Source organism: Schistocerca nitens, chromosome 4, assembly GCF_023898315.1.
Source record: "Schistocerca nitens isolate TAMUIC-IGC-003100 chromosome 4, iqSchNite1.1, whole genome shotgun sequence".
NCBI classification, from domain to species: domain Eukaryota; kingdom Metazoa; phylum Arthropoda; class Insecta; order Orthoptera; family Acrididae; genus Schistocerca; species Schistocerca nitens.
Genome location: NC_064617.1, coordinates 549119 through 565411, shown reverse-complemented (window position 1 = coordinate 565411; position 16293 = coordinate 549119).

Here is a 16293-nt window from a genome sequence, read left to right as displayed (position 1 = left end):
ACAGAAATTGCATCGGAATTAAATATAAGAGTCACAATGCCGTCTTAAGTACAGGAAGACTGAGTCTTCCTACTGTCTATGTTTTGAGCGTTTCCTGTGTCACCAGTTTTACATTCCGATGCACCTCTGCAGGTTTACTGTATCCCTTGGACCTTCCCAGTGACGACGAAACACATAAATTGCATGGGAATTAAATATAAGAGACACAATGCCGACTTAAGTACAGGAAGAGTGAGTCTTCCTACTGTCTATGTTTTGAACGTTTCCTGTGTCACTAGTTTTACATTCAGATGCACCTCTGCACGTTTACTGTATCCCTTGGACCTTTCCATTGACGATGAAACACAGAAACTGCATCGGAATTAAATATAAGAGACACAATGCCGACTTAAGTACAGAATGACTGAGTTTTCCTATTGTCTATAATTTGAGCGTTTCCTGTGTCACCAGTTTTACATTCCGATGCACCTCTACAGGTTTATTGTATCCCTTGGACCTTCACAGGTACGATGAAACACAGAAATTGCGTCGGCATTAAATATAAGAGACACATTGCCGACTTAAGTACAGGAAGAGTGAGTCTTCCTACTGTCTATGTTTTGAGCGTTTCCTGTGTCACCAGTTTTACATTCCGATGCACCTCTGCAGGTTTACTGTATCCCTTGGACCTTCCCATTGTCGATGAAGCACAGAAATTGCATCGGAATTAAATATAAAAGACACAATGCCGACCTAAGTACAGGAAGACTGAGTCTTCCTACTTTCTATAACTTGAGCGTTTCCTGTGTCACCAGTTTTACATTCCGATGAACCTCTACAGGATTACTGTATCCCTTGGACCCTCACAGTGACGATGAAACACAGAAATTGCATCGGAATAAAATATAAGAGACACAATGCCGACTTAAGTACAGGGAGACTGAGTTTTCCTACTGTCTATAATTTGAGCGTTTCCTGTGTCACCAGTTTTGCATTCCGATGCACCTCTACACGTTTACTGTATTCCTTGGACCTTCCCATTGACGATGAAAAACAGAAATTGCATCGGAATTAAATATAAGAGACACAATGCCACTTAAGTACAGGAAGACTGAGTTTTCCTACTGTCTATAATTTGAGCGTTTCCTGTGTCACCAGTTTTACATTCCGATGCACCTCTACAGCTTTACTGTATCGCTTGGACCTTCACAGTGACGATGAAACACAGAAATTGCATCGGAATTAAATATAAGAGACACAACGCCGACTTAAGTACAAGAAAACTGAGTTTTCCTACTTTCTATAATTTGAGCGTTTCCTGTGTCACCAGTTTTACATTCCGATGCACCTCTACAGGTTTACTGTATCCCTTGGACCTTCACAGGTACGATGAAACACAGAAATTGCATCGGCATTAAATATGAGAGACACAATGCCGACTTAAGTACAGGAAGACTGAGTCTTCCTACTGTCTATGTTTTGAGCGTTTCCTGTGTCACCAGTTTTACATTCCGATGCACCTCTGCAGGTTTACTGTATCCCTTGGACCTTCCCTTTGGCGATGAAACACAAATTGCATCGAAATTAAATATAAGAGACACAATGCCGACTTAAGTACCGGAAGACTGAGTCTTCCGACTGTCTATGTTTTGAGCGTGTCCTGTGTCACCAGTTTTACATTCCGATTCACCTCTGCAGGTTTACTATATCCCTTGGACCTTCCCATTGTCGATGAAACACAGAAATCGCATCGGAATTAAATATAAGAGACACAATGCCGTCTTAAGTACAGGAAGACTGTGTCTTCCTACTGTCTATGATTTGAGCGTTTCCTGAGTCACCAGTTTTACATTCCGATGCACCTCTGGAGGTTTACTGTATCCCTTGGACCTTCCCATTGACGATGAAAAACAGAAATTGCATCGGAATTAAATATAAGATACACAATGCCGACTTAAGTACCGGAAGTCTAAGTCTTCCTACTGTCTATGATTTGAGCGTTTCCTGTGTCATCAGTTTCACTTTCCGATGCACCTCTGCATGTTTACTATATCCCTTGGACCTACCCATTGATGATGAAACACAGAAATTGCATCGCATTAAATATAAGATACACAATGCCGACTTAAGTACAGCAAGACTAAGTCTTCCTCCTGTATATGTTTTGAGCGTTTCCTGTGTCATCAGTTTTACTTTCCGATGCACCTCTGCAGGTTTACTATATCACTTGGACCTTTCCATTCACGATGAAACACAGAAATTTCATCTGAAATAAATATAAGAGACACAATGCCGACATATGAACAGGAAGGCTGAGTCTTCCTACTGTCTATGTTTTGGGCGTTCCCTTTGTCACCAGTTTTACATTCCGATGCACCTCTGCAGGTTTACTGTATCCCTTGGAGCTTCGCATTGACGATGAAACACAGAAATTGCATCGGAATTAATTATAAGAGACACAACGCCGACTTAAGTACAGGAAGACTGAGTCTTCCTACTGTCTATGTTTTGAACGTTTCCTGTGTCACTAGTTTTACATTCCGATGCACCTCTGCAGGTTTACTGTATCCCTTGGACCTTTCCATTGACGATGAAACACAGAAATTGCATCGGAATTAAATATAAGAGTCACAATGCCGTCTTAAGTACAGGAAGACTGAGGGTTCCTACCGTCTATGTTTTGAGCGTTTCCTGTGTCACCAGTTTTACATTCCGATGCACCTCTGCAGGTTTACTGTATCCCTTGGACCTTCCCAGTGACGATGAAACACATAAATTGCATGGGAATTAAATATAAGAGACACAATGCCGACTTAAGTACAGGAAGAGTGAGTCTTCCTACTGTCTATGTTTTGAACGTTTCCTGTGTCACTAGTTTTACATTCAGATGCACCTTTGCAGGTTTACTGTATCCCTTGGACCTTTCCATTGACGATGAAACACAGAAACTGCATCGGAATTAAATATAAGAGACACAATGCCGACTTAAGTACAGAATGACTGAGTTTTCCTATTGTCTATAATTTGAGCGTTTCCTGTGTCACCAGTTTTACATTCCGATGCACCTCTACAGGTTTACTGTATCCCTTGGACCTTCACAGGTACGATGAAACACAGAAATTGCATCGGCATTAAATATAAGAGACACAATGCCGACTTAAGTACAGGAAGACTGAGTCTTCCTACTGTCTATGTTTTGAGCGTTTCCTGTGTCACCAGTTTTACATTCCGATGCACCTCTGCAGGTTTAATGTATCCCTTGGACCTTCCCATTATCGATGAAGCACAGAAATTGCATCGGAATTAAATATAAAAGACACAATGCCGACCTAAGTACAGGAAGACTGAGTCTTCCTACTTTCTATAACTTGAGCGTTTCCTGTGTCACCAGTTTTACATTCCGATGAACCTCTACAGGATTACTGTATCCGTTGGACCCTCACAGTGACGATGAAACACAGAAATTGCATCGGAATAAAATATAAGAGACACAATGCCGACTTAAGTACAGGGAGACTGAGTTTTCCTACTGCCTATAATTTGAGCGTTTCCTGTGTCACCAGTTTTACATTCCGATGCACCTCTACAGGTTTACTGTATTCCTTGGACCTTCCCATTGACGATGAAAAACAGAAATTGCATCGGAATTAAATATAAGAGACACAATGCCACTTAAGTACAGGAAGACTGAGTTTTCCTACTGTCTATAATTTGAGCGTTTCCTGTGTCACCAGTTTTACATTCCGATGCACCTCTACAGGTTTACTGTATCCCTTGGACCTTCACAGTGACGATGAAACACAGAAATTGCATCGGAATTAAATATAAGAGACACAACGCCGACTTAAGTACAAGAAAACTGAGTCTTCTTACGGTTGATGTTTTGAGCGTTTCCTGTGTCAACAGTTTTACATTCTGATGCAACTCTGCAGGTTTACTGTATCCCTTGGACCTTCCCATTGACGATGAAACACAGAAATTGCGTCGGAATTAAATGCCGGAACAATGCCGACTTAAGTACAGGAAGACTGAGTCTTCCTACTGTCTATGTTTTGAGAGTTTCCTGTGGCACCAGTTTTACATTCCGAATCACCTCTGCAGGTTTACTGTATACCTTAGACCTTCCCATTGTCGATGAAACACAGAAAACGCATCGGAATTAAATATAAGAGTCACAATGCCGTCTTAAGTACAGGAAGACTGAGTCTTCCTACTGTCTATGACTTGAGCGTTTCCAGAGTCACCAGTTTTACATTCCGATGCACCTCTGCAGGTTTACTGTATCCCTTGGACCTTCCCATTGACGATGAAAAACAGAAATTGCATCGGAATTAAATATAAGGTACACAATGCCGACTTAAGTACACGAAGACTAAGTCTCCGTACTGTCTATGTTTTGAGCGTTTCCTGTGTCATCAGTTTTACTTTCCGATGATCCTCTGCATGTTTACTATATCCCTTGGACCTTCCCATTGTCGATGAAACACACAAATTGCATCGAATTTCAATATAAGAGACACAATGCTGACTTAAGAACAGGAAGACTGAGTCTTCTTACGGTCAATGTTTTGAGCGTTTCCTGTGTCACCAGTTTTACATTCCGATGCACCTCTGCAGGTTTACTGTATCCCTTGGACCTTCCCATTGTCGATGAAACACACAAATTGCATCGAATTTCAATATAAGAGACACAATGCTGACTTAAGAACAGGAAGACTGAGTCTTCCTACTGTCTATGTTTTGAGCGTTTCCTGTGTCATCAGTTTTACTTTCCGATGCACCTCTGCATGTTTACTATATCCCTTGGACCTTCCCATTCACGATGAAACACAGAAATTTAATCGGAAATAAATATAAGAGACACAATGCCGACTTAAGTACAGGAAGACTGAGTCATCCTTCTGCCTATGTTTTGAGCGTTTCCTGTGTCACCAGTTTTACATTCCGATGCACCTCTGCAGGTTTACTGTATCCCTTGGACCTTCCCATTGTCGATGAAACACAGAAATTGCATTGGAATTAAATATAAAAGACACAATGCCGACCTAAGTACAGGAAGACTGAGTCTTCCTACTTTCTATAACTTGAGCGTTTCCTGTGTCACCAGTTTTACATTCCGATGAACCTCTACAGGATTACTGTATCCCTTGGACCCTCACAGTGACGATGAAACACAGAAATTGCATCGGAATAAAATATAAGAGACACAATGCCGACTTAAGTACAGGGAGACTGAGTTTTCCTACTGTCTATAATTTGAGCGTTTCCTGTGTCACCAGTTTTACATTCCGATGCACCTCTACAGGTTTACTGTATTCCTTGGACCTTCCCATTGACGATGAAAAACAGAAATTGCATCGGAATTAAATATAAGAGACACAATACCACTTAAGTACAGGAAGACTGAGTTTTCCTACTGTCTATAATTTGAGCGTTTCCTGTGTCACCAGTTTTACATTCCGATGCACCTCTACAGGTTTACTGTATCCCTTGGACCTTCACAGTGACGATGAAACACAGAAATTGCATCGGAATTAAATATAAGAGACACAACGCCGACTTAAGTACAAGAAAACTGAGTCTTCTTACGGTTGATGTTTTGAGCGTTTCCTGTGTCAACAGTTTTACATTCTGATGCAACTCTGCAGGTTTACTGTATCCCTTGGACCTTCTCATTGACGATGAAACACAGAAATGGCGTCGGAATTAAATGCCGGAACAATGCCGACTTAAGTACAGGAAGACTGAGTCTTCCTACTGTCTATGTTTTGAGAGTTTCCTGTGGCACCAGTTTTACATTCCGAATCACCTCTGCAGGTTTACTGTATACCTTAGACCTTCCCATTGTCGATGAAAAACAGAAATTGCATCGGAATTAATTATAAGATACCCAATGCCGACTTAAGTACACGAAGACTAAGTCTCCCTACTGTCTATGTTTTGAGCGTTTCCTGTGTCATCAGTTTTACTTTCCGATGCACCTCTGCATGTTTACTATATCCCTTGGACCTTCCCATTCACGATGAAACACAGAAAATTAATCGTAAATAAATATAAGAGACACAATGAAGACTTAAGTACAGGAAGACTGAGTGTTCCTACTGTCTATGTTTTGAGCGTTTACTGTGTCACCAGTTTTACATTCCGATGCACCTCTTGCAGGTTTACTGCATCCCTTGGACCTTCCCATTGACGATGAAACACAGAAATTGCATCGGAATTAAATATAAGAGACACAATGCCGACTTAAGTACCAGAAAACAGTCTTCTTACGGTCAATGTTTTGAGCGTTTCCTGTGTCACCAGTTTTACATTCCGATGCACCTCTGCAGGTTTACTGTATCCCTTGGACCTTCCCATTGGCGATGAAACACACTAATTCCATCGAATTTAAATATAAGAGACACAATGCTGACTTAAGTACAGGAAGACTGAGTCTTCCTACAGTCTATGTTTTGAGCGTTTCCTGTGTCATCAGTTTTACTTTCCGATGCACCTCTGCATGTTTACTATATCCCTTGGACCTTCCCATTCACGATGAAACACAGAAATTTAATCGGAAATAAATATAAGAGACACAATGCCGACTTAAGTACAGGAAGACTGAGTCATCCTTCTGCCTATGTTTTGAGCGTTTCCTGTGTCACCAGTTTTACATTCCGATGCACCTCTGCAGGTTTACTGTATCCCTTGGACCTTCCCATTGACGATGAAACACAGAAATTGCATTGGAATTTAATATAAGAGACACAATGCCGACTTAAGTACAGGAAGACTGAGTCTTCCTACTGTCTATGATTTGAGCGTTTCCTGTGTCAGTAGTTTTACATTCCGATGCACCCCTGCCGGTTTACTATATTCCTTGGACCTTCCCATTGTCGATGAAACAAAGAAATTGCATCGCATTAAATATAAGAGGCACAATGCCGACTTAAGTACAGCAAGACTAAGTCTTCCTACAGTCTATGTTTTGAGCGTTTCCTGTGTCATCAGTTTTACTTTCCGATGCACCTCTGCAGGTTTACTGTATCCCTTGGACCTTCCCACTGACGATGAAACACATAAATTGCATGGGAATTAAATGTAAGAGACACAATGCCGACTTAAGTACAGGAACACTGAGTTTTCCTACTGTCTATAATTTGAGCGTTTCCTGTGTCACCAGTTTTACATTCCGATGCACCTCTGCAGGTTTACTGTATCCCTTGGACCTTCCCATTGACGATGAAACACAAATTGCATCGAAATTAAATATAAGAGACACAATGCCGACTTAAGTACCGGAAGACTGAGTCTTCCTACTGTCAATGTTTTGAGCGTTTCCTGTGTCGCCAGTTTTACATTCCGATGCACCTCTGCAGGTTTACTGTATCCCTTGGACCTTCCCATTGGCGATGAAACACACAAATTGCATCGAAATTAAATATAAGAGACACAATGCCGACTTATGTACAGGAAGACTGAGTCTTCCTACTGTCTATGTTTTGAGCGTTTCCTGTGTCACCAGTTTTACATTCCGATTCACCTCTGCAGGTTTACTATATCCCTTGGACCTTCCCATTGTCGATGAAACACAGAAATCGCATCGGAATTAAATATAAGAGTCACAATGCCGTCTTAAGTACAGGAAGACTGAGTCTACCTACTGTCTATGATTTGAGCGTTTCCTGAGTCACCAGTTTTACATTCCGATGCACCTCTGCAGGTTTACTGTATCCCTTGGACCTTTCCATTGACGACGAAACACAGAAACTGCATCGGAATTAAATATAAGAGACACAATGCCGACTTAAGTACAAGAAGACAGAGTTTTCCTACTGTCTATAATTTGAGCGTTTCCTGTGTCACGAGTTTTACATTCCGATGCACCTCTACAGGTTTACTGTATCCCTTGGACCTTCACAGGTACGATGAAACACAGGAATTGCATCGGCATTAAATATAAGAGACACAATGCCGACTTAAGTACTGGAAGACTGAGTCTTCCTACTCTCTATGTTTTGAGCGTTTCCTGTGTCACCAGTTTTACATTCCGATGCACCTCTGCAGGTTTACTGTATCCCTTGGACCTTCCCATTGTCGATGAAACACAGAAATTGCATCGGAATTAAATGTAAGAGACACAATGCCGACTTAAGTACAGGAAGACTGAGTCTTCCTACTTTCTATAACTTGAGCGTTTCCTGTGTCACCAGTTTTACATTCCGATGAACCTCTACAGGTTTACTGTATCCCTTGGACCCTCACAGTGACGATGAAACATAGAAATTGCATCGGAATTAAATATAAGAGACACAATGCCGACTTAAGTACAGGAAGACTGAGTCTTCCTACTGTCTATGTTTTGAGCGTTTCCTGTGTCACCAGTTTTATATTCCGATGCACCTCTGCAGGTTTACTGTATCCCTTGGACCTTCCCATTGTCGATAAAACACAGAAATTGCATCGGAATTAAATATAAGAGACACAATGCCGACTTAAGTACCAGAAAACAGTCTTCTTACGATCAATGTTTTGAGCATTTCCTGTGTCACCAGTTTTACATTCCGATGCACCTCTGCATGTTTACTGTATCCCTTGGACCTTCCCATTGGCGATGAAACACACAAATTGCATCGAAATTAAATATAAGAGACACAATGCCGACTTAAGTACAGGAAGACTGAGTCTTCCTACTGTCTATGTTTTGAGAGTTTCCTGTGGCACCAGTTTTACATTCCGAATCACCTCTGCAGGTTTACTGTATACCTTAGACCTTCCCATTGTCGATGAAACACAGAAAACGCATCGGAATTAAATATAAGAGTCACAATGCCGTCTTAAGTACAGCAAGACTGAGTCTTCCTACTGTCTATGATTTGAGCGTTTCCTGAGTCACCAGTTTTACATTCCGATGCACCTCTGCAGGTTTACTGTATCCCTTGGACATTCCCATTGACGATCAAAAAGAGAAATTGCATCGGAATTAAATATAAGATACACAATGCCGACTTAAGTACAGGAAGACTAAGTCTTCCTACTGTCTATGTTTTGAGCGTTTCCTGTGACATCAGTTTTACTTTCCGATGCACCTCTGCATGTTTACTATATCCCTTGGACCTTCCCATTCACGATGAAACACAGAAATTTAATCGGAAATAAATATAAGAGACACATTGCCGACTTAAGTACAGGAAGACTGAGTCATCCTACTGCCTATGTTTTGAGCGTCTCCTGTGTCACCAGTTTTACATTCCGATGCACCTCTGCAGGTTTACTGTATCCCTTGGACCTTCCCATTGACGATGAAACACAGAAATTGCATTGGAATTAAATATAAGAGACACAATGCCGACTTAAGTACAGGAAGACTGAGTCTTCCTACTGTCTATGTTTTGAGCGTTTCCTGTGTCAGTAGTTTTACATTCCGATGCACCCCTGGCGGTTTACTATATTCCTTGGACCTTCCCATTGTCGATGATACAAAGAAATTGCATCGCATTAAATATAAGAGGCACAATGTCGACTTAAGTACAGCAAGACTAAGTCTTCCTACTGTCTATGTTTTGAGCGTTTCCTGTGTCATCAGTTTTACTTTCCGATGCACCTCTGCAGGTTTACTATATCCCTTGGACTTTTCCATTCACGATGAAACACAGAAATTTCATCTGAAATAAATATAACAGACACAATGCCGACTTAAGTACAGGAAGACTGAATCTTCCTACTGTCTATGTTTTGAGCGTATCCTGTGTCACCAGTTTTACATTCCGATGCACCTCTGCAGGTTTACTGTATCCCTTGGACCTTCCCATTGACGATGAAACACATAAATTGCATGGGAATTAAATATAAGAGACACAATGCCGACTTAAGTACAGGGAGACTGAGTTTTCCTACTGTCTATAATTTGAGCGTTTCCTGTGTCACCAGTTTTACATTCCGATGCACCTCTACAGGTTTACTGTATCCCTTGGACCTTCCCATTGACGATGAAAATCAGAAATTGCATCGGAATTAAATATAAGAGACACAATACCACTTAAGTACAGGAAGACTGAGTTTTCCTACTGTCTATATTTTGAGCGTTTCCTGTGTCACCAGTTTTACATTCCGATGCACCTCTGCAGGTTTACTGTATCCCTTGGACCTTCCCATTGGCGATGAAACACACAAATTGCATCGAAATTAAATATAAGAGACACAATGCCGACTTAAGTACAGGAAGACTGAGTCTTCCTACTGTCTATGTTTTGAGCGTTTCCTGTGTCACCAGTTTTACATTCTGATTCACCTCTGCAGGTTTACTATATCCCTTGGACCTTCCCATTGTCGATGAAACACAGAAATCGCATCGGAATTAGATATAAGAATCACAATGCCGTCTTAAGTACAGCAAGACTGAGTCTTCCTACTGTCTATGATTTGAGCGTTTCCTGAGTCACCAGTTTTACATTCCGATGCACCTCTGCAGGTTTACTGTATCCCTTGGACATTCTCATTGACGATGAAAAACAGAAATTGCATCGGAATTAAATATAAGATACACAATGCCGACTTAAGTACAGGAAGACTAAGTCTTCCTACTGTCTATGTTTTGAGCGTTTCCTGTGTCATCAGTTTTACTTTCCGATGCACCTCTGCATGTTTACTATATCCCTTGGACCTTCCCATTCACGATGAAACACAGAAATTTAATCGGAAATAAATATAAGAGACACAATGCCGACTTAAGTACAGGAAGACTGAGTCATCCTACTGCCTATGTTTTGAGCGTCTCCTGTGTCACCAGTTTTACATTCCGATGCACCTCTGCAGGTTTACTGTATCCCTTGGACCTTCCCATTGACGATGAAACACAGAAATTGCATTGGAATTAAATATAAGAGACACAATGCCGACTTAAGTACAGGAAGACTGAGTCTTCCTACTGTCTATGTTTTGAGCGTTTCCTGTGTCAGTAGTTTTACATTCCGATGCACCCCTGCCGGTTTACTATATTCCTTGGACCTTCCCATTGTCGATGAAACAAAGAAATTGCATCGCATTAAATATAAGAGGCACAATGCCGACTTAAGTACAGCAAGACTAAGTCTTCCTACTGTCTATGTTTTTAGCGTTTCCTGTGTCATCAGTTTTACTTTCCGATGCACCTCTGCAGGTTTACTATATCCCTTGGACGTTTCCATTCACGATGAAACACAGAAATTTCATCTGAAATAAATATAACAGACACAATGCCGACTTAAGTACAGGAAGACTGAATCTTCCTACTGTCTATGTTTTGAGCGTCTCCTGTGTCACCAGTTTTACATTCCGATGCACCTCTGCAGGTTTACTGTATCCCTTGGACCTTCCCATTGACGATGAAACACATAAATTGCATGGGAATTAAATATAAGAGACACAATGCCGACTTAAGTACAGGGAGACTGAGTTTTCCTACTGTCTATAATTTGAGCGTTTCCTGTGTCACCAGTTTTACATTCCGATGCACCTCTACAGGTTTACTGTATCCCTTGGACCTTCCCATTGACGATGAATATCAGAAATTGCATCGGAATTAAATATAAGAGACACAATACCACTTAAGTACAGGAAGACTGAGTTTTCCTACTGTCTATGTTTTGAGCGTTTCCTGTGTCATCAGTTTTACTTTCCGATGCACCTCTGCATGTTTACTATATCCCTTGGACCTTCCCATTCACGATGAAACACAGAAAATTAATCGTAAATAAATATAAGAGACACAATGAAGACTTAAGTACAGGAAGACTGAGTGTTCCTACTGTCTATGTTTTGAGCGTTTACTGTGTCACCAGTTTTACATTCCGATGCATCTCTTGCAGGTTTACTGTATCCCTTGGACCTTCCCATTGACGATGAAACACAGAAATTGCATCGGAATTAAATATAAGAGACACAATGCCGACTTAAGTACCAGAAAACAGTCTTCTTACGGTCAATGTTTTGAGCGTTTCCTGTGTGACCAGTTTTACATTCCGATGCACCTCTGCAGGTTTACTGTATCCCTTGGACCTTCCCATTGGCGATGAAACACACAAATTCCATCGAATTTAAATATAAGAGACACAATGCTGACTTAAGTACAGGAAGACTGAGTCTTCCTACAGTCTATGTTTTGAGCGTTTCCTGTGTCATCAGTTTTACTTTCCGATGCACCTCTGCATGTTTACTATATCCCTTGGACCTTCCCATTCACGATGAAACACAGAAATTTAATCGGAAATAAATATAAGAGACACAATGCCGACTTAAGTACAGGAAGACTGAGTCATCCTTCTGCCTATGTTTTGAGCGTTTCCTGTGTCACCAGTTTTACATTCCGATGCACCTCTGCAGGTTTACTGTATCCCTTGGACCTTCCCATTGACGATGAAACACAGAAATTGCATTGGAATTAAATATAAGAGACACAATGCCGACTTAAGTACAGGAAGACTGAGTCTTCCTACTGTCTATGATTTGAGCGTTTCCTGTGTCAGTAGTTTTACATTCCGATGCACCCCTGCCGGTTTACTATATTCCTTGGACCTTCCCATTGTCGATGAAACAAAGAAATTGCATCGCATTAAACATAAGAGGCACAATGCCGACTTAAGTACAGCAAGACTAAGTCTTCCTACAGTCTATGTTTTGAGCGTTTCCTGTGTCATCAGTTTTACTTTCCGATGCACCTCTGCAGGTTTACTGTATCCCTTGCACCTTCCCACTGACGATGAAACACATAAATTGCATGGGAATTAAATGTAAGAGACACAATGCCGACTTAAGTACAGGAACACTGAGTTTTCCTACTGTCTATAATTTGAGCGTTTCCTGTGTCACCAGTTTTACATTCCGATGCACCTCTGCAGGTTTACTGTATCCCTTGGACCTTCCCTTTGGCGATGAAACACAAATTGCATCGAACTTAAATATAAGAGACACAATGCCGACTTAAGTACCGGAAGACTGAGTCTTCCTACTGTCAATGTTTTGAGCGTTTCCTGTGTCGCCAGTTTTACATTCCGATGCACCTCTGCAGGTTTACTGTATCCCTTGGACCTTCCCATTGGCGATGAAACACACAAATTGCATCGAAATTAAATATAAGAGACACAATGCCGACTTAAGTACAGGAAGACTGAGTCTTCCTACTGTCTATGCTTTGAGCGTTTCCTGTGTCACCAGTTTTACATTCCGATTCACCTCTGCAGGTTTACTATATCCCTTGGACCTTCCCATTGTCGATGAAACACAGAAATCGCATCGGAATTAAATATAAGAGTCACAATGCCGTCTTAAGTACAGGAAGACTGAGTCTACCTACTGTCTATGATTTGAGCGTTTCCTGAGTCACCAGTTTTACATTCCGATGCACCTCTGCAGGTTTACTGTATCCCTTGGACATTCCCATAGACGGTGAAAAACAGAAATTGCATCGGAATTAAATATAAGATACACAATGCAGACTTAAGTACAGGAAGACTAAGTCTTCCTACTGTCTATGTTTTGAGCGTTTCCTGTGTCATCAGTTTTACTTTCCGATGCACCTCTGCATGTTTACTATATCCCTTGGACCTTCCCATTCACGATGAAACACAGAAATTTAATCGGAAATAAATATAAGAGACACAATGCCGACTTAAGTACAGGAAGAGTGAGTCTTCCTACTGTCTATGTTTTGAACGTTTCCTGTGTCACTAGTTTTACATTCCGATGCACCTCTGCAGGTTTACTGTATCCCTTGGACCTTTCCATTGACGACGAAACACAGAAACTGCATCGGAATTAAATATAAGAGACACAATGCCGACTTCAGTACAAGAAGACAGAGTTTTCCTACTGTCTATAATTTGAGCGTTTCCTGTGTCACGAGTTTTACATTCCGATGCACCTCTACAGGTTTACTGTATCCCTTGGACCTTCACAGGTACGATGAAACACAGGAATTGCATCGGCATTAAATATAAGAGACACAATGCCGACTTAAGTACTGGAAGACTGAGTCTTCCTACTCTCTATGTTTTGAGCGTTTCCTGTGTCACCAGTTTTACATTCCGATGCACCTCTGCAGGTTTACTGTATCTCTTGGACCTTCCCATTGTCGATGAAACACAGAAATTGCATCGGAATTAAATGTAAGAGACACAATGCCGACTTAAGTACAGGAAGACTGAGTCTTCCTACTTTCTATAACTTGAGCGTTTCCTGTGTCACCAGTTTTACATTCCGATGAACCTCTACAGGTTTACTGTATCCCTTGGACCCTCACAGTGACGATGAAACATAGAAATTGCATCGGAATTAAATATAAGAGACACAATGCCGACTTAAGTACAGGAAGACTGAGTCTTCCTACTGTCTATGTTTTGAGCGTTTCCTGTGTCACCAGTTTTATATTCCGATGCACCTCTGCAGGTTTACTGTATCCCTTGGACCTTCCCATTGTCGATAAAACACAGAAATTGCATCGGAATTAAATATAAGAGACACAATGCCGACTTAAGTACCAGAAAACAGTCTTCTTACGGTCAATGTTTTGAGCATTTCCTGTGTCACCAGTTTTACATTCCGATGCACCTCTGCAGGTTTACTGTATCCCTTGGACCTTCCCATTGGCGATGAAACACACAAATTGCATCGAAATTAAATATAAGAGACACAATGCCGACTTAAGTACAGGAAGACTGAGTCTTCCTACTGTCTATGTTTTGAGAGTTTCCTGTGGCACCAGTTTTACATTCCGAATCACCTCTGCAGGTTTACTGTATACCTTAGACCTTCCCATTGTCGATGAAACACAGAAAACGCATTTGAATTAAATATAAGAGTCACAATGCCGTCTTAAGTACAGCAAGACTGAGTCTTCTTACTGTCAATGATTTGAGCGTTTCCTGAGTCACCAGTTTTACATTCCGATGCACCTCTGCAGGTTTACTGTATCCCTTGGACATTCCCATTGACGATCAAAAAGAGAAATTGCATCGGAATTAAATATAAGATACACAATGCCGACTTAAGTACAGGAAGACTAAGTCTTCCTACTGTCTATGTTTTGAGCGTTTCCTGTGTCATCAGTTTTACTTTCCGATGCACCTCTGCAGGTTTACTGTATCCCTTGGACCTTCCCATTGACGATGAAACACATAAATTGCATGGGAATTAAATATAAGAGACACAATGCCGACTTAAGTACAGGGAGACTGAGTTTTCCTACTGTCTATAATTTGAGCGTTTCCTGTGTCACCAGTTTTACATTCCGATGCACCTCTACAGGTTTACTGTATCCCTTGGACCTTCCCATTGACGATGAAAATCAGAAATTGCATCGGAATTAAATATAAGAGACACAATACCACTTAAGTACAGGAAGACTGAGTTTTCCTACTGTCTATGTTTTGAGCGTTTCCTGTGTCATCAGTTTTACTTTCCGATGCACCTCTGCATGTTTACTATATCCCTTGGACCTTCCCATTCACGATGAAACACAGAAAATTAATCGTAAATAAATATAAGAGACACAATGAAGACTTAAGTACAGGAAGACTGAGTGTTCCTACTGTCTATGTTTTGAGCGTTTACTGTGTCACCAGTTTTACATTCCGATGCATCTCTTGCAGGTTTACTGTATCCCTTGGACCTTCCCATTGACGATGAAACACAGAAATTGCATCGGAATTAAATATAAGAGACACAATGCCGACTTAAGTACCAGAAAACAGTCTTCTTACGGTCAATGTTTTGAGCGTTTCCTGTGTCACCAGTTTTACATTCCGATGCACCTCTGCAGGTTTACTGTATCCCTTGGACCTTCCCATTGGCGATGAAACACACAAATTCCATCGAATTTAAATATAAGAGACACAATGCTGACTTAAGTACAGGAAGACTGAGTCTTCCTACAGTCTATGTTTTGAGCGTTTCCTGTGTCATCAGTTTTACTTTCCGATGCACCTCTGCATGTTTACTATATCCCTTGGACCTTCCCATTCACGATGAAACACAGAAATTTAATCGGAAATAAATATAAGAGACACAATGCCGACTTAAGTACAGGAAGACTGAGTCATCCTTCTGCCTATGTTTTGAGCGTTTCCTGTGTCACCAGTTTTACATTCCGATGCACCTCTGCAGGTTTACTGTATCCCTTGGACCTTCCCATTGACGATGAAACACAGAAATTGCATTGGAATTAAATATAAGAGACACAATGCCGACTTAAGTACAGGAAGACTGAGTCTTCCTACTGTCTATGATTTGAGCGTTTCCTGTGTCAGTAGTTTTACATTCCGATGCACCCCTGCCGGTTTACTATATTCCTTGGACCTT